The sequence below is a fragment of the Mauremys mutica genome, unplaced genomic scaffold, assembly GCF_020497125.1.
Source record: "Mauremys mutica isolate MM-2020 ecotype Southern unplaced genomic scaffold, ASM2049712v1 Super-Scaffold_100273, whole genome shotgun sequence".
Taxonomy (NCBI): Eukaryota; Metazoa; Chordata; order Testudines; family Geoemydidae; genus Mauremys; species Mauremys mutica.
The window spans coordinates 333114-349568 of NW_025423300.1; the positions used below are offsets into that span (position 1 = coordinate 333114).

The window sequence follows — 16455 nt, forward strand, 5'->3', positions numbered from 1 at the left end:
AGCCCCACATTTTTGTGTGGACCTCCCACAGTGGGAGCTGCAGAGCCCTCCTCTGTGTGTCTCTCTCTCACACACAGTCTCTCTCTCTCTCTCTCTCTCCTGCTGTTGGGAGGGGAACAGGAGAAAGGACAAAAGAAGCAAAAGACAAAGAGAAAGGAGGGGGGGATGGATGGAGGAAAAGATGAAACAAAAACGATAAACCCCAATGTCCCCAGTGATTCTAAGGGACAAAATCCCAGGTGTGCAATAAAATTCTGCCTCCTTAAGCTCGAGTTTTCCATGCTCAGAATTCAACTGTCACCAGATGGATCAGACTGAACAGGTTTCAAACCTCGAGGAGGCTCTTACCTTCTAAACAGGGACGGCTGTTTTCTAGTAAAATCACTAAGAGGGAAGGAGAAAACTCGAAAGAGGTTCCTCCTGGCGCTCACGTCCGTGAACCCGAATACTCCCTCAGTCCTCAAAGAGAGACCTGGAGAAGGAGACTTGCTGAAGCAAAGCCACAGGGGTCTCTGAAGTTTCCCTGGCCCCTCGCCCCTGTCCTGCCTGGCTGATGTCAGCATCTCTCTGTGAGGTCACCACCTCCCCACTACCTTGGACCAATAGTCTGAGGTCCTGCAAAAGGCCTTTGTGATGTCACTGCCACACCCCTCCCTTGCTGGGCTAATGTCCTGCCCCTGGCCAGGCACTTTGGAGGTTTGAGCTACTCCAGGTGGATCACCCCACTCAAGGAGCGTTCGTTCTAGGCAGCAAGCCGGCTAGACAGGAAAATATCAGACGCTGCTCCCAATGTTACACTCATATTTTCAGAAATTAGTTGACTTTATTGCCAGAAAAAGACCATTAGAGCATCTAATCTGACCCCCTGCATATCACAGGCCTCCTGTAGGACACAATAGCTACTTTTGAGGCAAACACATTCCAGAAAGGCATCTAGTCTTCATGAAATGATATCAGGAGATGGAGAATCCACCACTTTCCTTGGTAGCTTGCTCCTGAACATAATGGAGAATGGAAATGAAATTTTTCTTCTTTTTTTTAAGAGGGCACCTGGGTTTGAACAAAGGACCACTTGATCTGGAATCAAATACTCTACCCCTGAGCTATACCCCCATTACAACAGGAGTATGGAATCGTGATCTCCAGGACTTTGAAGGACAGACCCTGCTTCATCGAGCTCCTTTGCCATTCCCAGACCACAGGTGGTTTTAAAAATGGGGTTTGATTAAACTTCTTAAATGTGATAAACACCACAGCTTGCACCCCCACTGATATAGCTTCTCCCCATGACAGAGCTGCCACCTCCTGGGGAAGTGGATTGACTACACCAACAGGAAAACTCTCCCCGCTCAGCATGGAGCAGTGGTTCTCAAGCTATGGGTCAGGACCGCAAAGTGGGTTGTGACCCTGTTTTAATGGGGTCACCAGGGCTGGCATTAGACTTGTTGGGTCCTGGGGCTGGAGCCAAAAGTCTGAACCCCCCCTGGGCTGAATCCCTCAGGCTTTGCCCTTCCCCCACTGGGGCTCAGTCTTTGGCACTCTGCCCCCCCCCGAGTGGAGGGGCTTGGTCCCTCTTTCCAGGGCTATGTATTAAGTTATTTTGGCAGAAGGAGGTTGCAGTGAAAGGACGTTTGAGAAACCCTGGCACAGAGCATCTCCATTACTGAGCTGCAGCAGCATAGACTCACTGTTTGTTTGAAATATTGACCTATCCTTAGCCTCTGAATATGTCTAGGCTTGGCTCCCTATGGCACTGTTGTGATCAGACCCTGGAAGTACAGCCATGGAGACACCACACACCAGCCTTGCCTAGCTGACAAGGATCAAACCTCCACAGAAACATGCTGTGGTTTCTAACCCAGCTCCCTAAGGCCTCAGCCACAACCACTTAACGCAGAGGCCTTTCTACACTCTGGTTCTGTTCTCACTGAAGGGTCATTACAAATTGTTTGCTCAGACCAGCTTCCCCAGCACACTCACTGCTGTGCAGCTGTGTAAGTTTGGCCATGGCTGAACAGCAAGAATTCCTGCCCATTTCCCTACTGGCTGGAGCATGATGAGGGTGTGTTTGTGGTTAATGATGTTGCTGTAGATTGTTCATTCCCTGCCTTGGCAATTCAGACAGTCCCTTTTCCCATTGTATTGCCAGCACCTCTGGGAGTCCAATAACAGAGGCAGGTTTTCTCTGGGCATTGAGATTTTTGAGGGCGTTGGTGGCTCCTTTCTTTCCTCACCCTGGAGAAACTCAGCTTTTTATTCCATCCTTGATGACTCATGGAATAACAGCAGCAGCATGAAGAGGAGAGTGAATATCTCACTGCCAGGGGGAAGGTGGACGCATTCCCTCTGTCTGACCATTGCCAGTGCAGGAGAGAAGGTTTCATTGGAATCAAATGCCCTGGCTCAGACAATAGACCCAGGGAGGTTTTGCTGTTCATGGATCTGTGCAAAGGAAATTGTGTGTCTGTGTGAAAATGAGGAGGGATATGAAATGCCCACGTGGTGGTGCCTAAGGCAAAAGGGAACCCTAGAGGATTAGAACAGGATAAGTTCTCAAGCAACATGTTTCTTACTTTGCCCATCTGTTAGTTTTGATGATTATCGATGGAAAGATTTTGCCATTGAGTCGTGTGTTTACACAGAAATTGACATTTTACCAACAAATACGTAATTCTTCCTAGTCTGCTGGTGGTGAGTTTAGAGGGACACACTCACTCCTCCCACCCCCCATGCCAGGCCTGTGCTCTCCAGAATGTCAACTTCCCACAGAGCTGGGATCCTTCCCTCATCTCCCCCGAGACCACTGCCCCACCCCCACTTCTGGGGTCCCCTCCCAACACTGTCCAACTCCCCTGCTGGCAGGATCCCTTCCCATTCCTTTCATTTCCTGCCTCCCCTCTGAGCAAAAGCTCTGCATTGTTCCCACACTGGGAATTGAATCCAGGCCGCCTGAGTAAAAACCAGGAATCCAGATCAGGAGACCATATGGGACTTGTATAGTTAATAGCACATTTACACATTCACACCCACCAATTCAAAGTAGCCATTCAAAAAAAGTTCAAAAACAGACTTGAAAGAGAAATTGCAGAGTTACAATTGATTTGCAAACTTTACACCATTAATTTGAGCTTGAATAAGGACTGGGAGTAGCTGGCTCACAACAAAAGCAATTTTCCCTCTCTTGGTATTGACACCTCCCCATCAATTATGGGGAGAGGACCACATCCACCCTGACTGAATTAGCCTTCAACACTGGTTCTCCCCTTGTACGGTAACTCCCGTCACTTCATGTTCCAATCTATATTTATGCCTCTATCTGCAATTTTCACTCCATGCATCTGAAGAAGTGGGCTTTTTACCCACGAACGCTTATGCCCAAATAAATCTGTTAGTCCTTAAGCTGCCACCGGACTCCTCATTGCTTTTAATTCTAAGCTGATCTTAACCCTTTCAGTACCCTTACAAACTCAGATGCTTCTCACCACAGGCTGGCTGGTGGCTTTTCAGCCAGGCTCTCCCCTTTCATCAGCGCTTCAGTTGCTTGGTGTGGGGGTCTCTGTAGATGTAGGTGACAGAGAGAGATAAAGCCTGGCAAATGTCTCTCCTTTTATCATGTCCTTTCTTCCCTCATGGCTTTGCCCCTCCCGCCCCCTCTTCAGAGTCAGGTGAGCATCACTGCGTCTCTCCAAGCAAGTCTGAGCAATTCCCCTGGGGTGTCCTCATGCAGGTGAGTCATTGCATTGTAGCTCCCTTGCTGGACAATGGCTGTCGATGGGTTGTTTGACACCCTGTCTGGGTGTTGGTTACTTTCCTTGCTGTTGCCACTGGGGAGCTAATATTTGGCTGACTCCCCCACCTTGCAGCACAGTGACAACCACACTGCACAATTCTCATAACATCATATGCATGAATGGTCTACATCTATGGGTAGAGAAATGACTTTCAGCAGATCATATCCTTTCCCTGATACATATAGAGCATGACTTGTAAGGTAAGATCACGATGATATGAAAATGAGGATTATGGGGGTTACAGCCGCTCCCCCAAAGGTATAGAATGTCACACTGAGATTCTCTGTTAATTTGTTCTGTAACAGCATTACAGAGATCCAATGACTGACCAATGGCATTTCCAAGTGCTAAAATAGCAAGCGATGTCGGTCTCTCATTGGCCATCAGTGATTGAAGATGTGGTTTAATGAGCCAGAGCTTCAAGGCGAGGGTGGCTCTGTCCACTGCCTTCCGTTGCGCTGCTGGGCCCCAAGTCCCTGGTGGCCAATATGTGACACTGGGAGAAGAGAGTGGGGTGGCAAGTGGCGGCAGGACTTTTGCCACCAGGGTCTAGCTGCCCAACTTCCTCCTGGTACTGCTGGCCCCCCGTCGCCTTCAGGTAAAGCAGGAACTAAGGCAGGAATAGGGCGAGGAAGCGAGTAAAGCCGAGCAAGGAAGACAAAAGTGAATCTTGTCTTCATGGGCCGCTCGCAATGACATCCTTTTTCTGTGCCACAGCTGACAACAACATCCCAGACAGAAAAGCAGGAGGCCAAAAAGAAACCGAGCAGCTGCTGAAGTAGTTCAGTTGGGAGCGTGCTAGACTAACAGGCTCTTCTGTCCCCCTTTGTGCACGGGTGGGATGTTTTCTGAAAGTGCAGCAGTTCCTTTAACTGCCACGAGTCCCTCATTTCAGGCTATGCAGCAGGAAAAGGCAGCATGGGCTTCTGCACCGAGTTGGCCCACCTGACCTTTCATTCTTCTCTTGCTCTTTGTCAGCAAGGGGAAGAAAAAGAAGCTCTCCCTCAAGCTGGAGTCACAAGGGCGACGTAAGGACGACTTCCTGAGTGCCCGCTCCAGACCTCTGCTCTGCCAGCTGACCCATCGAAGGGCTGTCACCACATTCTCCAGGTTTGTCCATCGGTCTGTGCCAGAGTGAGCACTAGCCAAGCAGATGGAGTTTCTGTAGTGTAGTGGTTATCGCATTTGATTAACACATGAAAGGTCCCTGGTTCAGAAACATGCTGGCTTCCTTTTGCCAGATCCCCTTGCTGTTCAGGAACATGCTTCTCCTTCTCCTATTGGCCTGTCCCTGGGATAACTCCAACCCCTGCATGACAGAGGGTGCTGACAGCAGTGGAGAAAGCACCTTGGCATCAGGCTGGAGAACCTAGAGGAGTGCGGCGTGTCACCTTTTGGAGGCTTGTGGCTTGGCCACCTCTGCCCTGGGAGGTTGGCCTACGGAGTCCGGCTCTTCCTGCTGGCCTCCTCTGCGTGACTTGCCAAAGGAGGAAGTGAGGCAGGAATGGGGCAAAAGAGGAAAGTCAAGCTGAGAAAGGCAGGGCAGAAAGTAAGCACATCATTGCGGCTAAATGGGGTTAGTAGAGCGTCACCATTCATTCTGCAAAGCCGGGGGAGGTGCGGTTGGCTGCTGGGAGGCAGAATCCTGTGCCTGCTTCTTGGCTTCCCAGGGATGGCTCCTTGCAGCCCAGGAGAAGCGGGGTTCTGGGGGGAAGGAAAAGCAGCAATGGCGAGGCTGAGTGGGCTCCTTTCTGGCCGAAATGGTGGGCTGTGGTGGGTCTGGGAGTTGCCTGTAAGCCGTAAGTGGACTTGGTGCAGTGAAAACCGCTGCTCCATTCTGGCTGACCTGGGGGCGCCATTAACGACTTGGGAGTGGGGGCAAGGCACTGGCTGTGAGCAAATGGGATCCAGGAAGCCCCAGCCTGCCCCTCCAGGGGCCGAGTCGTTTTCTTCTCTCCTGCCATGGGGAGCCCGGCCTTAAGCCTGCCCAGCATGTGCTGCAGCTCGAGCATTAAGCCTTCCTGTGCGCATAACCGAACTACGGCCTAGTGTAATAAGGTGTAAAGTTTAGATTGTGAATTTATCTTTAATTTCCTTGGTAATTTACTTTGATCTTTTATGCCTACCACTTATAATCCTTAAAACTCCATCTTTCTGTAGTTAATAAATCTGTTTTATGAAACTGGTGTATTTGCTTGAAGTTCTTGGGAAATCTCAGCTCCATTACAAGGCTCGTTCATGTACTATTCACAGTGAGGGAGGGGTGGACCCTGCGTAATAAACTCACTATTGTGTCATACAGGAGGCCTGTGATATGCAGGGGGTCAGATTAGATGCTCTAATGGTTTCTTCTGGCCATAAAGTCGACTAATTTCTGAAAAACCGAGTGTAGCACTGGGAGCAGCGTCTGATGTTTTCCTGTCTAGCCGGCTTGCTGCCTAGAACGAACGCTCCTTGAGTGGGGTGATCCACAGGGAGTAGCTCAAACCTGATGACATTCCTGGTAGAAAGGACACAGGCTCCCATGACTTGCAGCACAACGGAGTTGATACAAAGGACCACAGGATCCACCCCAAAGACAGGCGAGCTTCAAAAGTGGGCAACTCATGTGTGGGAGCTGAGGAACTACAGTGTGCAAAAGATGCAAACAGCCTTAACACTCACTACCTGGGAACTGTCAAAAGAATTAAAGAAAAAAAATCTCCTGACAGCTCTAGAGAAGGTTTTTATGAAGTTTATCTCCTTTACGGATTCTCTGATGTTTAGAAAGGCCTGAACTATGAGTGAAGCTTTTCCCACACTCGCAGCATTCATATGGTCTCTCTCCGGTGTGGACTCTGTAATGTGTAACAAGGGTTGAGCGCCGAGAGAAGCTTTTCCCGCACTCACTGCATTCATAGGGTTTCTCTCCTGTGTGGACTCTCTGGTGAGAGATAAGAGAGAAGAGGTGAGTGAAACTTTTCCCGCATTCACTGCATTCATAGGGTCTCTCTCCTGTGTGGATCCTCTGATGCATAGTAAGGTTTGAGCTCCGAGAGAAGCTTTTTCCACACTCGCAACATTCGTAGGGTTTCTCTCCCGTGTGGACTCTCTGGTGAGAGATAAGGGAGGAGAAGTGACTGAAACTTTTCCCACACTCACTGCATTCATAGGGTCTCTCTCCTGTGTGGATCCTCTGATGCATAGTAAGGTTTGAGCTCCGAGAGAAGCTTTTTCCACACTCACAACATTCGTAGGGTCGCTCTCCCGTGTGCGTTGTCTGATGAGAGATAAGGGCTGATCTCTGAGTGAAGTTTTTCCCGCACTCACAGCATTCATAAGGTCTTTCTCCTCTGTGTATTCGCTGATGCCTACTAAGGGCTGAGGTACGATTGAAGCTTTTCCCACACTCACAGCATTTGTAGGGTCTCTCTTTCGTGTGGATTATCTCATGTCGAATAAGGGCTGAGCGGTAGTGGAAGTTTTTCCCACACTCACTACACGTAGTCTCTTGCTTTTCCGTGAGGATTTTCTCCTGGGACGTAGTTTCCTTGAGGTCCCTGTGAGTTCCCTGACAATTAATGGGTTCATCCACTCTCTCCTCTAAGTGGTTTCCCTGCTCTCTCTCTGGTCTGTGGTAATTTTCACCAGCTTTTCCCTGCTCACGGGGGCTGGACACATTCCCTTTGGATCTTCGCAGTAATTCCCCATGCGCTTCGGCGAGCTCAGCATCTTCCTGGTGAGGATTCTGCTCCTCGCTCTCCCTCACCACCCCATCACCTGCTAGAAGAGAGGAGAAATCTCAGAATTGGGGATGGAAAAGCAGAGAGCAAACCCAAGTAAGTGCTGGAGAGACAGAAAATAAAAATCAGGGACAGAACTCCCCCTAACTCTTCCCCACAGGGGACAGTGGAGGGGATCAATTCTGCTCCCCACCCAGGACTGGCCTTTAGGGGGGGCCGTATGGGTGCCCCACCCAAGGGGGTGCCGGGCGCAGGGTTTGGATTCCCACCTGACCTGCTGCCGAGAGGCTCGCTGGGCTGATGAAAGCGGCACAGGGAGGCAGATAAGCAGCTGCGTGGGGGAGTGGGATAGACCTGAGCTGCAGGGGGAAATTGGACGACCAGCCATCAGAGTCAGGTGACTGCTCCGGAGCAGAGGGGTCCCTCTCCGCCCTGCTCCATGTGTGCAGCTGCTGCTGTTTCTGTCCCCCCACTCCCCGTTCACCCCCGGAGTCACCCCATCCACCCCCGACTGGGAGCATCCTCCTGACTGCTCTGCAGGGGGGAGGTGCTGATTGATGGCAGGGTGATCCCCTCCCCCCAACCCAGGTACCCGATTTCCACTGAGCTGGGGTGACAGGACGGGGGGAATCTGCGTGTGCTGCTGCCTCTCTGGGGCCGGAGCTGCCGGCAGCTGCTTGTGTCTGAACAAGCCTAGTTCAGGCTCCTGACCCTGAGAACTTTCTTAAAGAGACAGTGCGCTCACTCACTCAGGCACACACTACCTTCACACACACACACACACTACCTTCACACACACACACACACACACACACACACACACACACACACACACACACCAGGGCTCCCTGCATCCAGGTCACTTCCCCACCTGGGCTGTGCTGAGACATCAGGAGCAGCTGCTCTCCTGCCCTCCCCTTACACAGCCTGCAGGGAAAGTGACCTGGGTGCAGGAAGCCCTGACGTCGCTCCTTGCTCCCCTCTCCCAGCCCCCCAGGGCTGTGTGGGGCGGGGGAGCAGCAGTCCAGTGGGGGAGCGAGCAGCAATGCCAGCTGCTTTGTGCATCCAGGTCAGGTTCCCCACTTGGGTGCAGGAGGGGGATGCCGGAGTTAGAGGCAAAGGGGGCACAGTGCAGGGGCTGAGGGCACAGGAGAGTGGTGCAGGGGGTAGCAGTGAAGGGCTGCATAGAACCATAAAATATCAGGGTTGGAAGGGACCTCAGGATGTATCTAGTCCACCCTCCTGCTCAAAGTAGGACCAATTTCCAACTACATCATCCCAGCCAGGGCTTTGTCAAGCCTGACCTTAAAAACCTCTAAGGAAGGAGACTCCACCTCCCTAGGGAACCCATTCCAGTGCTTCACCACCCTCCTAGTGAAATAGTTTTTCCTAGTATCCAACCTAGTCCTCCCCCACGGCAACTTGAGGTCATCACTGCTTGTTCTGTCATCTGCCACCACTGAGAACAGTCTAGATCCATCCTCTTTGGAACCCTCCTTCAGGCACTTGAAAGCAGCGATCAAATCCCCCCTCAGTCTTCTCTTCTGCAGACTAAACAATCCCAGTTCCCTCAGCCTCTCCTCATAAGTCATGTGCTCCAGCCCACTAATCATTTTTTGTTGCCTTCTGCTGGACTCTTTCCAATTTTTCTAAATCCTTCTTGTAGTGTGGGGCCCAAAACTGGACACAGTACTCCAGATGAGGCCTCACCAATGTCGAATAGAGGGGAACGATCACGTCTCTCGATCCGCTGGCAATGCCTCTATTTATACAGCCCAAAATGCCGTTAGCCTTCTTGGCAACAAGGGCACACTGTTGACTCATAGCCAGCTTCTCATCCACCGTAACCCCTAGGTCCTTTTCTGCAGAACTGCTTCCTAGCCATTCGGTCCCTAGTCTGTAACAGTGAATGGGATTCTTCTGTCCTAAGTGCTGGACTCTGCACTTGTCCTTGTGGAACCTCATCAGGTTTCTTTTGGCCCAATCCTCTAATTTGTCTAGGTCCCTCTGTATCCTATCCCTACCCTCCAGCGTATCTACCACTCTTCCCAGTTTAGTGTCATCTGCAAACTTGCTGAGAGTGCAGTCCACACCATCCTCCAGATCATTAATGATTGCGGCACAGGAGTGGAGTGCAAGGGCTGGGATGAAGGAGGCACAGTGCAGGGGTTAGGGGCTCAGGAGGGAGCAGGTGTTGGGGTGCACGAGGGGGGCAGAGGTTAGGAATGAAGGGGTGTAGGGATTAGGGGTGCAGGAGGGGGAGCAGGCATTTGGGGCAAAGGGACACAGTGCAGGGGCTGGGGGGAAGGGAACGTGGGTTGCCTAGGGAGCCCATGGGAGCCAGGGGCACCAAAATGCAAGTTTGCCCAGGGTGCCATTTCCCCAAGGCCGGCCCTGCCCACATCCCATCCAAACACTCAGTAGGAAGGGAGGGAGCTCCAGCCAAGGTGTCAATCATCATCTGTAGGAAGCCAGGAGTGAGATCTGCTGGGGACTGTCCTGAGCTCACAGAGTCTGTGTGGGGAATCCCAGCGGGTTCTCTCAGGCACTTACAGTTTCTGGGTTGGTTTAATGTTTCCTCACCTGTGCAGGGACTTCCCAGGATCTCGCTTTCCACTGAACCAGGGAGATCCAGGACCCACGGCTCTTCCTCTCCTTCCAGCTGGAAGATCACAGAGGGTTGGGAAACTGGAAACCCTGCTCAAGGGAAATAAAACAAAGGCGATCAGGGGAATTCATAGGCCATTTATCATCATAAAAAACATTCTATTAGATTAACCCCAGCCCATTTTAAACAATAAAATCACAGGGCCAGCTCCCCAGGTGCTCAAAGGTGCAGAACACTCTGCTTAGGAGGGATTTAACTATCCCCATCTTTGCTGGGAACACACACAGCCAGACACTCATTATCAAAGAGGCTCCTAAAAAACAGAGACTGGAGCTGCATTTCCCAGAAAGTGAAGACTCCAGACAGAGGGCAAGTGTCTCTGGCACTGCTTCTTGCTGACAGACAGGTCCAGAGCCAAAGAGAGAGTCCAGGGGAAGCTGGGAACAGGAAGCATGGGCTGGGGGGTTCAGTGGAGTAAGGACTAGGAAGGGCAGGGATATCACTGAAGGCAGCATCTCAGCAGCATTAGATGTCAGGAAAGCACATCCTGCGGCATTAGGAAACCTAGTGAGTCAGGTATAAAGGGAGGGAGCATAAAAAACACTGTGTGTGGAGAAAGCTGGCAAATTAGATGGTGTAGTTCAAGAGCCACAGACCAATTCTTCTGCCAAAGGAGAATGTGAAAAATAAGAATCAGGCCATGTGACTTCAGGAGGGACAAATTCGAAGATCCAAAGAACATGCAGAGAAGAGAGACGGCGGATCTTGCAGGTGGGGATGGAAAAGGAAGAGTCTCCGTGGTTCATGGAGCCAATTAGATCGTTTTATCATTTATTGATCATTGTTATGGTGATCTCATATGTTATTTCAGATGTAGTCACTGTGTACGAAATAGATTTAAGTTGTAGGTATAGACAGAAGTAAGATAGGTAGAGCCCTGCATGGATACAAAATTTATATCCGCATCCGATCCGCAAAAATGGCCCATGGATATCTGCAGATTTTCAGGGCTCTAGGAACAAAATTTGTTCCCGCAGCCGATCCACAAAAATGGTCCGAATTCTCCACCAGGAGACGTGATCAAAGCGAAGGGCTAAGGCAATGAATCCTAAAATCTTCTAATATAGGCTGGAAGGGACCTCAAGAAGTCATCTACTCCATTCCCATCGCCCTGCGGCAGGATCAGGTGTAAATATGCCAGAAGTTTGTCTGACCTGTTCTTAAAACCCTCCTGGGACAAGAATTCCACAACCTCTCTTTGTAATCCATTCCAGCACTTCCCTATCCTTATCGCTGGAAAGGTTTTTGTATTACCCAACCTTCCTTGCAGCAGATCAAGCCAATTACTTCTCCGCCTACCTTTAGTGGACGTGACAAACAATTAATCACTGCTCCCTTATAACAACCCTTGACATATTTGAAGACTGTTCTCAGTTCCCCACTCACTCTTTTCTCAAAGTTAAACATGCCCAGTTCTTTCAAGCTTCCCTCATAAGTCATGTTCGAGGACCAGGAGGGCGCTTTTTCCTTCTGAATGGAGATGCGCAAGGTGAGGTCAGAGAAAAGGATCTTGGAGTAACTGAGACAGAAGAGGATGACTAAGAGCTCTAGCTGCGCGGATGGATAGGAAAGGCCAATTGTTAAGGATGTTAGGCAAAAAGAAAATGCAAGGTGTAGGCACAGCCTGGATAGGAGGCTCCAGAGGGAGCTCCGTGTGCACAGTTATGGGCCTAAGTGACAGGCAGCACAATGGTGCTGTCTGCGGCGGTAGAGAAAGAAGGTGGGGGGAGGGCTTGGTGGAAATATTAAGAGCTTTGCTTCAGCTGTTGATCTTTAGCTGATGGCTGGACATCAGTGAGGAGATGAGAGAGAGAGAGGGGCTGAGATTTCAGTTGCGACAGAAGGAGACAGGCCAGGAGCAGAGAGGCAGAACTGTGAGTTAGGAGCACAGAGATGGTAGTTGAATGTGTGTTTGCGCGGATGAGATTCCCAGAAATAAGGTGCAGAGGAAGAAAAGAAGAGGACCAAGGACAGAGCTCCGTGGAACCCAAACAGAAGGCTGGAACGGGGGTCAGCCGGCTCATTTTAAAGACACTCTAATGCAGCGACTGGAGGAGGAGAAGGCAGGGCCGCCCAGAGGGGGGGGCAAGAGGGGCAATTTGCCCCAGGCCCCGCGTCCCGCAGGGGCCCCCAGGAGTGTGTTCCGGGGTCCCCGGAGTGTTTCCCCTCTTCCCGCGGCTCCGGTTGAGCTCCTGCAGGCATGCCTGCGGCAGGTCCACCGGAGCCCGGGACGAGCGGACCTGCCGCAGGCATGACTGCGGAGGGGGCGCTCGTCCCGCGGCTCGGCTGGACCTCCCGCAGGCATGACTGCGGCAGGTCAACCGGAGCCGCGGGAACACGGCACCCGCCGCAGTCATGCAGGTCCGCTAGTCCCGGGCTCCGGTCGACCTGCCGCAGGCATGCCTGCGGGAGCTCAACCGGAGCCAAATGCCGCCCCCCAGGGAAAGGGCCGCCCCACGCGCCTGCTTGGCGCGCTGGGGTCTAGAGCCGTCCCTGAGCGGGGGCCCCCCGCCACCGAAGACCCCGGGCCCCCGGAATTCTCTGGGCGGCCCTGGGAGAAGGATGTGACTCATCATGGACCTCTTGATGCCACCTGGCAGAGGGCACAGGGTGCGTAATGTTTTACTGGGATCCCACAGACCAGGTACATGCATATTAGTTCACCCAAAGGTGGTGTGTCAGGTGTCTGTCGAGGAACTAGTTAGGTAGGTCTTAGGTAGCTCTTAAAAGCTTTGCCAGTCCAGCTCTATTGTTTAAGGCTGTGAAAAAGTGCACACACACATACGCACACACGCACACCATCCAACATGGCTCTGCTGGCCAAAGCTCAATTACAGACACAGCTATAGCGGCAAAAGCATCCATTCTTTAAAACAGGAAACTAAATGCTCATAAGCTACATTAATGCAGAGTTAAGGTTGCCCAGTGCTCTCTCCTGCCTTGCACCATATGGACGGTGAGTAAACTTAAACCTCTGCAGACCAGGAAATGAAAAGTTAATGTAAACTTTCCCCCAACCCTTAACCCTGTAGCTGGCCAGAACCAGTGAGAATGGTTCTGCGTGGGCCGTGCAAAGGTTAACCAACTGCCACAGGGACTCAGGTATTCAGCTCAATGCAGCAGTAACGGGATGAATTCTATGGTCTGTGGTATAAAGGACATCAGAGTAGATGACCTAATAGTCACATCTGGCCTTAAAAATCTATGAACCTATAATCGATCTGAGGAAAGACTAAGACATTGTCTGTGCTGTGCTCACAGGTGGGAATCCCAGCATTTATCCGCATGCCTCCAGCTGTGTGCACTGGGCCAGTTGTAGCTGTGACTGGCTGACGGAGGGATGGGTTGCAGCAGCTGGGCAGAGCTGTGTCTGTGCTATGCAGAGAGGTGCATGTGAAACTTGGAGGGCAATTCTGCCTCATTTCCGTGCTGAGTGTTGTAGGCTTGGTCAGCAAAGGTGCCCAAGGGTGTGTTCTTGCCATGGGGGTTGTCAGCACCCTGGGGGCATATGTTCGAGTGATCTGTGGGGCTTAGTGAGGGGTAAGTGAAGGCAGCGACTCAAAAGGAAAACTCAGGTTGAGGGCAATGGGGTAGTAACACTGTGCAAGTCTCAGCTGGCCTGTGTGCAGGAGGTTCAGTACTGGAGAGCAGGCCAGGAGGAGGAAGCTTCTGTTTGCTATAATGGCGTTGAACCTGAATATTATCTTAGCAAAGAGAAGAACATGTTGGACATTCTGCTGTACTGCTCTGTTCCCAGAGCGCTCTGTAACAGGGGAGGGGAGAGGGCTAGTGTGGGTGTCTCTGGCATGTCGGGGTGATGCTGAAACAGGGCAGAGCAGAGGTGGCATTGGGGGAGTGGCATGAACCTTAACTCTGCATTTCTCCTTCTAAAAACCGAGGGAACAGGAATCCTTACCCAGCGAGGTCACATTCTCACAGTTCTCCTGCATGACCTCCCAGTAGAGGACTCTCTGAGCGGGGTCCAGCAGAGCCCACTCTTCCCTGGTGAAATGCACAGCCACCTCCTCGAAGGTCACTGACCCCTGAAAGAGCAAGAGCCCAACACTCAGTACCTGCTGCTCCACTCACAGCCCCACTATTCATAGAGGAAAGGAGCCAATCAAATGGAAGCTCTGAGAGAGTCAGCAGAGTCCTATCCCCATACTGCTGAGAGCAGCCAGGAGACATCTGGGTGAGGGGACGAAGTGAGAGCCCCTTGTCTCTCCCAGCAGATCCACCACAGACCTACTAGCCAGAGGCTGATACAGGAGATGGAGCCCCCAGTAGGGTCCAGGCACAGCCCCATGGCAGGGAACCCTAACAGCCTCCCCACTGCCAGCAGCTGGATGTGAGGGGTGGGACATCTTCCCTACACCTCCCTGCTGGGTGCCCCCTTTCCATGTCACACCAGCCCCTGGCTAGCAGGCTGAGGGGTCAGCACTGGAAATCTGGTCAGTTTTCCCAGCCCCACCCAGGGAGTTGCTTTGTCTGTTTCCTGTTTCACAAATTAGGGAATTTTCTCCCCCAACACCCAAGTGTTTGTTCCAAGGATCTAGGCCCATGTTAAGAAGTCACGGCTCTGTCCCCCTCCCTATCCTCACCCAGGGTATTCCCTGCCCCCTCCAGCCCTAACTCCCAGAAGTTGCCACTTCTTCAGTATTTCCTGCCCCTCTCCCTCCAGCAGGAACCCACCAGCAACCCCCCCAATAACCCCTACCTGAGCTGACTCCACTACAGCCATTTCTCTTCCCTGTACCAGTGGAGGCTGGGATGAGCTGGAGAGAGAGGTGGGCGTCATTCTGCAGCCTGTAGGGCGAGAAGGGCAGTTGTGGAGGTTTCAGAACAGGCTTCAGTTCATTTCACATCACGATTCCCCCAGGCCCTTTCCCTGCAGACAGAGATTGTAGATTCTGCCAGGCTGGGAACAGCTCAGTCCCCACAGTGCAGCAAAGACCTGGCCCCCGGCCCCTCCTTTCCCCCTTGCGCTCCCCTCAGCAGCAGTAACCAACCAAGGCATTTTGAAGCCCTCCCAGCAGCAGGGTGTGAATCAAACCCTGGACCAGACCAGACCCAAAGGAGCCCCCTTGGGGGGGTCCCCCTGACACTGCCCCCAGGGCAGCGCACTCCTGCCGCAGGGGGGACAGGGAGAGTCCGGGGCTGGTTCTTCCTCTCTCTGCTCCTCACCTCGGTCACAGGGAAGTGACCCTGGGCAGGGAGGCTGCAGTGAGTGTGCCGGGGGGGGGTCAGAGATCTGGGAACCTGCCCCCCCCTCTAATTTCTCCTCACACCCTCTCCCGTCCCCCCCCTTCCCTAGCGCCCTGCCCCGGGCTGGGAGCCGGGGTCACCGCCCCGTTCCCGGGGGCTCTGTCTCCCCGCGGCTGCCCCGCTCCGCCCGTGCGGGGAAGGGGGCACCAGGCGGGGGGACCTGCTTCACCCCCCCGTTACCAGGCACAGCAGAGCCGGGCGGGGGGGCGGCTCAGACTCGCTGCGGGAAGGATCCACCCGGCCTCAGCGCTGCAGCAGCTCCGGGCCCCCGGGGGCAGCGATGGGGGGGGGCACCGCGCAGAGCCCGGGACCTGCCCCGCCCCCCGGGCTCGGTCACCGGGAGCCTCAGCAGAGCCCGGGGCGGGGCCCAGCTGGAGAAAGCTCCGCCCCCCCGCCGGGCCCCGCCCCCCATCCCAGCGGGGTGGGGGGTTGGATCCTGCTGCGGCTCCGCTGGGGCCGAGGCGGCTCCGAGGCTTCTCCCGGGTTCCCCGGGGCAGAGTCACGTGCCCGCCCCCCCAGCGCCCCCCCCCGGGGTCTCTCACTCCCCGGGGGCTCCGGGCGGGGCTGGGGCGGGCAGAGCCCGGGGCTGCGCGGGGGGCGGGGCCCAGCTGGAGGACCCCCCCCCGGCCGGGCCCCCCCGCACAGACCCCCCCGGGGAGCAGCAGCGGCTCAGCCCGGGCCCGGCTCACGCGGAGGCGGCAGCAGCAGCAGCTTTGCTCTCCCGCCCCTAGCGGGGCTCGCACGGAGCATGCGCGATTTTACCTGCTGAAACCCTCCTTTACCTGGGCTGCGGAGAGGGCGGAAGCGGCCCCGGGGCAGGCTGGGAGATGTAGTTCCTGACTCTCCCCGGGGCGGAAGTGACGTTGGGGGGAGAGACCAAGCCGAGTTGCAAACGCGCGCGGGCCCCTGCGGCTCTGCCTGGCTCGCGCGGGGCCATTGGAGCCTCTCTGCCTGCCCCAGCCCCGGGGAGTGAGAGACCCCGGGGGGGGCCGCTGGGGGGGCGGGCACG

The 16455-nt window shown here is 53.6% G+C and overlaps 1 non-coding gene across 1 annotated transcript; it reads right to left on the minus strand.

Moving 5' to 3' along the window:
- Positions 1-1041: 1041 nt before the first annotated feature.
- TRNAW-CCA lies at positions 1042-1113 on the minus strand. The gene has a single exon. It is a non-coding gene; the product is annotated as a tRNA-Trp (tRNA).
- Positions 1114-16455: the final 15342 nt, after the last annotated feature.